Here is a 6,105-nt window from a genome sequence, read left to right as displayed (position 1 = left end):
ACTCAGAAACAGGATACTAATGTCACTGAATTTAGTAGTTTGTGTAGTTTTCCTCTGTTTTCTTATTTTTAGTTTGTTTGTTATAAATTTTAAGTCACCATAAAGTTTGGCATTTTTGTTCATTGAAACATGAATAATTATAGAAATTTAAAATTAGCTATAAGGGATCTTGGTAATCACTCTAGTGTAATTTTTTTCTTTGTTAAAGATGAAGTTGAATTCTACCTAGAACAGTGAAGTGACTGTCACACACTGAATCATTTATTCCTGCTGGGGTCTTGATGAAAACCCTGGACTCTGAATATCAGCACTACTGTTATTTGCACTGGTTTTAGTGCCTGTTAACTTGCCAACATCTGCCACTCTATATAGATTTTTCGAATATAAATAAATAAGAGTGACTCTTTAATCTCAAAGCATAAAGTATTCCTTCAGTTTTTATTTCTAAGATACAATTATACTCAAAATTAACTCAGTTCAAGCTGTATTAGTTATTAAGAATCTTATGTTTATCATCAGGAGAAAAAAATTTTTTAAAAGTCTTAACCTAAATATTTCAAAAGATACTGCAAAGTTATAAACAATAAAAGAGAAATTAATAAAAACTTCATCACTAAGATAGTAATCATTTTGATGTATTTTCTTCCTAGTCTTTTTTTTTTCTTTGTCTACACATAGATTCTTTTCAATCAGTGGTATCAGTTTTGTTGTTTGCTTTTAAGCTGATTGTAAGCATTTTCCTCTTCATCCAGTTTCCTTTGAAATAATCATTTTTAGTGGATGCATACAATTTTGTTGTTTGGATGTACCATAATTTAACTCTTCCTCTTATAACTGACCTCTTTGATAGTTTCTAATTTTTGTCTGTTGTAAATCATGCTGAAATAATGTAGTCAAGTATTCTTTTTGTCAGACTTGGTAACTGTTAGCGTGGGATCGATGCCTGTGTAGGATAGTAAGGGTTGGAGGCACTTGGTATGTATACCCTGCCAGACTGCTTGAGAAATCTTGTTCCAGAAGTGACCTTTGTGGCTGTGTGCGAGTCTCAGTTTGCTTTTGCATGTGCCGACTACCTTCCTTTTAAAAAACTTTGCAAGTTTGATTAGACACAATGGTATTGTATTTTAACTGGAATGTTTTAGATCACCATGTTTTATTGGTCCCAGTGATTGAACACTTTTCCTTCCCTTAGCTTTGGGGAAGGACAGAATACTGCACAGTAATATACTTTGATTGCAAGGTCCACGTTAATTTCAGAAACATTGAAATGAGGGAGGACGTGTGTCTTAACCAAGGAAGCAAAATCTGGAACTTGATGGATGCTCATTGAGTGTGTCATGCTTTTTCTAATTTCCTTCTAGTGTTTATGAAGGAAATATTATTCTTCCTCTTTTATGAATGAGGGAACTCTGTTACAGAGAGGTGGTGTGACTTACCTAAGATCAATATAACTTGAAAGTGATAGCGTTGAAATCTGAACCCAGGTATGCTTGACTTCAGGAATTCCTAATCATCCCACAAAAAAGGCTCTGATATGTTAATCTGCATGAGCAGGTTTTTTAAAATTTAAATTTAAATTTTTTATTAAATTCCAGTTATATCAAAAGAAAATAAAGTGTCAGGTGGCTATTTTTGTTTGCTTTAATGAAAATGAGGTATTTTTTTTTNTTTTTTTTTAGCCAAATACAAATAAATACCTAAAATCTTATGACCTGTTAATGTTTGCATATACACAAAATTGCTGTGTTGCACTGTCTCAAGGAGAACCAACTCACGTTGTTTGTACCCACTGTGAAGGGTGCCCTGAAAGTTAAGCAGTGCTGTGTGTAAGGGAGAATTTTCTGCCCAAAGTGTCAGTAGTGTGCTTCTTGACCACCATTGGTGTATGTTGAAGAACATGGGATTTGGATTAGAAACTGCTCAAGTTCAAAATCTGGCCCTGCCATTTGCCATGTCATCTTGGGCTATTTATTACTTAAGTCTTCTGTGCCTTGGTTTTCTCGTTTTCTTTACCTTGATATTCTCAATCCCCCAATCAGGTAGCTTTAGCAGTTTCACCTTATTCATCATAGAAACTATTTTCAGGTTACGAAAGCTGCATTAATTTACAGAGCAGGACTATGTACACATAGTCTCTTCTCACGCAAGTCCTGCCATAGGGGTTGGCTTGACTGTGACTTCTTTTAATCAGTTTTTGTTTTCAGTTCATTTTATAATGAACATTGTCCTAATATGTGAGATACAGTATTATGATACAGCTACCTGTGTCTGTCTGTAGGTGCAAAACAGATTTTCACACACATATACAGTAAATTTGTGTATTGTTAAATTACAGATAAAATTAAGCATTATTGAAATGATAATTAGAAGATATTTTATTTCTTTGTAAGATCAATATTTTATAGATCACGTTATGCATTTTTCTGTTGTTTCCTTGTTTAAAATAAGTATTCAACTTATGTAAGCTTATTGATTATATAAGTGTACATGGCATTCTTTATCCTTATATTGAACTTCCAGTTATGACATGTTGACTTTTCTCTCTCTTTATTTTAAAGTTTTTGGTTAAGTGTGACAGGAACAATTTAATATACAACAAGGTGTATGAGTGAGCTCTGTTAGGTGGTTTCTCAAAGAAAGGGGAAGACACTCTCTTTGTATCAGTCATCTCAAAAATTCTGGGTAGTAAATTAGAACTACTCATAGGTTTAAACATAATGAGCTAAATTACTTTGATGTCAGTGGTGTATATTAGGCAACTCATATTTTTATCCTCTTATTTTTAGGATTCTGAGTAACAATAAAATATCCGAGCTGAAGAATGGCTCATTTTCTGGATTAAATCTTCTTGAAAGATTGTGAGTATTCTTTCATTGTCATTTCTTTTTATTTTATTTAATGCATTTATATTGTAAACCTATTAGTAAACTCCCAAGTATTCACAATAAAAATAGTTTTCCCAACATTTTATTATGAAAAATTTCAAGAGTTGAATTTTAAAAAACAAGTAATTATTTAAATTCTGTAAGGGGCCGGATATTAAGTAATTTAGGCTTTGTGGACCATAGGCGTCTGTCACAGTAATGCAACCCGGCCACTGAAATGTGAAAGCCCAGCCTTAGATAAGTCAATACATAAGTATTGCATAAGACAGTACTTAGGAATACATACTTAGGAATACAAGACCCTGCCCCCAGCCAGGCCAGCAACGGGTCTTGGGATCCTGAGATGGTGCTGGGCCAGCCCCACCCTCCTCCTCAACCACATCCTAAACTGTACTTATTAACTGCACGTGTTTCTTTGGGGTATGTAATTATGTGCTCATATCCTTCACCAAATTTCTACTTAGATTTTCTTGATTCATTTTTAACAGTTCTTTTTGCAGTAAGGATGTTGATCTTTGTGGGTTTAAAATAAAAAAGAAGTAGAGAGTAGAATAATGGTTACCAGAGGCTGGGAGGGGTGGGGATGCCAGGGAAGATTAGGAGTGAACTAATGGGGACAAAAGTAACTACCTTAAGTGAATCATTGTACAGTATGTGCATGTATTGAAACAACACTCTGTACCCCACAAAAATAAATATGAATAAAATTGAATTGAAAAATAAACACATAGTATAAGTACCTAAAAAAAAAACCCAAAACTTAAGAATAATAAACAAGTTGATGTAGACATCTTCCAATACAACTTTATTTACAAAACAAGCTGTGGACTGTAGTTTGCTGACCACTGGCTTAAAGTATAGATTGTTGTTTTGAGATTCTATATCACGATATGTGTATGCCTTATAAGATAGTCGAGTAGAATATGAAAAAAAAAAAATGTCCAGGGGGAAACTTTTGGATAAACATGGATATTTTATTCTATTCATATCTTTGAATGTGGGAATTTTTTATTGCTTAGCAATTAGATCTAGTTTTGCTTATGACTCTGTGTTACAAGTAGCACCCAGTTTTTGCTTTGGTGGATTTTAGACGGTGGATATTTCATTTGGTTATATTCTGACTGCTATTCCAGGATCATGTTTCAAATTCCCCTGTTACTCGTGCATTTAGGATAAAATTTCATCATACATAAGAGAGCTACACTGTGGACAAATATCTCCATTTCTGTGGAACAACAAACTGTCCACATTTTTCTTAATTCACCTTCCCTATTTCTCTTTGTGGTCTTTCCTTGACCATTTGACCTAGGGGCTTCTCCTGCAATTGAACTCCCACAGGGTTTCACATTGCTTAGGTTACTGACGTGTTAGTTAATCATGTAACGTCTAGAGTTCTTCATCCTTTTATATAAGAGAGTAATTCAAAAAGTTTGTGGAAAAATATAATTAGAAGATAATATGAATCTTTCCATGACTTTTTGAAGTATCTTTGTATGTCTCTGTTCTTTTCATTATTTTTAATTTTATATTTTTAGACAGACACAACTGTTTGCCATAGGTTCTTTTCATTTGATAAATGTCTTTAAGTTAGGTTATATATATGTACTTACATACACACATATACATATGTAGCACACACATTCCTATTTACATGTGTGTACATACACATAATAGATGCACATATACTCGTACATATATGTATGTATATATACAGAAAAACACACAAATATTTTAAAGCATTCTTGGCACAGCAGTATTTAATTTTCAGGTTTTTTTTTTTCCCTTTCCCCCCCGCTGTTTTTATTCAAGTACTCCTGTCATATTTCACATAGTTCATGCGCTTCAGAGGATGCTGGCTGCACCCTCAGCTCCAGACCTGACTATGCTAAGGACAGTCCTTTATACACGTTCAGAGTTGTTGGCTCAGGAATGAGCATTTGACCCGATTTGATTGAGTTGAGATGTGCTTGAGGATTGGAGAGAGGAATTTCCTCACTGTCACTGGAGAAGGAGATTTTACCTCTGGTACAGAAGCCATTCTGCTACTGGCTTGGGCCAGATCCAACTCTGAAGGTGGAGTGGGGATCATCACATAAGCTGTGGGGAAGTCAGAGAGGACACTGCATGATTGCCTCTGGATTGTTAGAGTGTGTGGGGCACTATATTCCCATTAGGTTTTCTGTTCCTTGCAAAGAAAGGTTATTGTGGTTGACAGATATCCTTAGCATATAGCACAGTGTCAGGAATTTAGTAGTTGCTTATTTGATAATTGAAGGAACAATGTGGTCTTTCCTTTCCAAAAGGAAGGATGACAGGCATTCCTAGGTTATAAATAGCATCTGTTGTTTGGAAACACATTTTGTTTTTGGCACCTAGGATTGATGTGGCTATTCATGGACACCATAAAAAGTGTAGACAGCATAGCTGATGTTCTATGCTGTGGTATGAATTACTGTCCTTTTTATATTTATTTTTTATTTTTATTTTTTGTCTTTGACCTTATTTTCAGCCATTTGTTGATAATAAATCTCTGTACATGTTAGAAACAAATCAGGTTGCCATTTTGGGTGCTGTTAAGATGCTATGATTATTTTTAGCCAGGGGCTTGTTTAAACTTGAATCCCAGAATACCACCTCTCTCTTTTAAGGGATCACAGGTATATATATCTATATATATATATATAGATAGATAGATAGATAGATAGATACACACAGACACACACAGACACACACACACACACAGACACACACACACACACGAGACTGAGAGACTGTTTTGTTAGCGGGGGCTTCAGCGTAAACTCTGGGCCTCCGTTGTTGGAGAATATCATGAGCAGACCTAAGCTCAGCATTTGTTATGTACACTTGGGAATCTATACCCAAGTCTTGGCCTCACAACCACAGTGTGATGGAGGCTGTGCATGCCCAGGTGGGACCTGCCTCTGCACTGTCTCTGTGGGAGAGCAGCCCTCTTCAGACAGAGAAAAAGGGCTGATGTGGCTGGGTTTACTATTCTGGCCCTGGAGGGACAGAGAGAGGGGCAAAGAGTCAGGAGGAAGCACCACACTGACAGAGCCTTCCTCTGTGGGGATGAGCCCCGATGGTGCTCCTCAGTCCTCCAGAGGAGCACTCACCTTTCCTGTGTGTCCCTCCCTAAGTCTTCTAAATGGAAGCCTGAGCGCTTTCTTGCCTCTGGTACTGCCTGGGAAGTCACCCCCCC

General features: G+C 35.9%; 1 protein-coding gene across 1 annotated transcript in view; it reads left to right on the top strand.

Annotated features, from left to right (window-relative positions):
• Nucleotides 1-2,792: 2,792 nt before the first annotated feature.
• The window catches only part of GPR125 (G protein-coupled receptor 125), an 81,315-nt gene continuing 78,002 nt past the window's right edge, over nt 2,793-6,105 (top strand). The window contains exon 1 of the mRNA XM_008587225.1: nt 2,793-2,858. The gene's annotated coding sequence lies outside the window, so the exon portion shown is untranslated. The remainder of the gene's footprint in view (nt 2,859-6,105) is intronic.

This window comes from Galeopterus variegatus, unplaced genomic scaffold, assembly GCF_000696425.1.
Source record: "Galeopterus variegatus unplaced genomic scaffold, G_variegatus-3.0.2 Scaffold4301, whole genome shotgun sequence".
NCBI classification, from domain to species: Eukaryota; Metazoa; Chordata; class Mammalia; order Dermoptera; family Cynocephalidae; genus Galeopterus; species Galeopterus variegatus.
The sequence above is the reverse complement of the archived record's forward strand: the minus strand, read 5'-3'. Positions and strand labels throughout refer to the sequence as shown.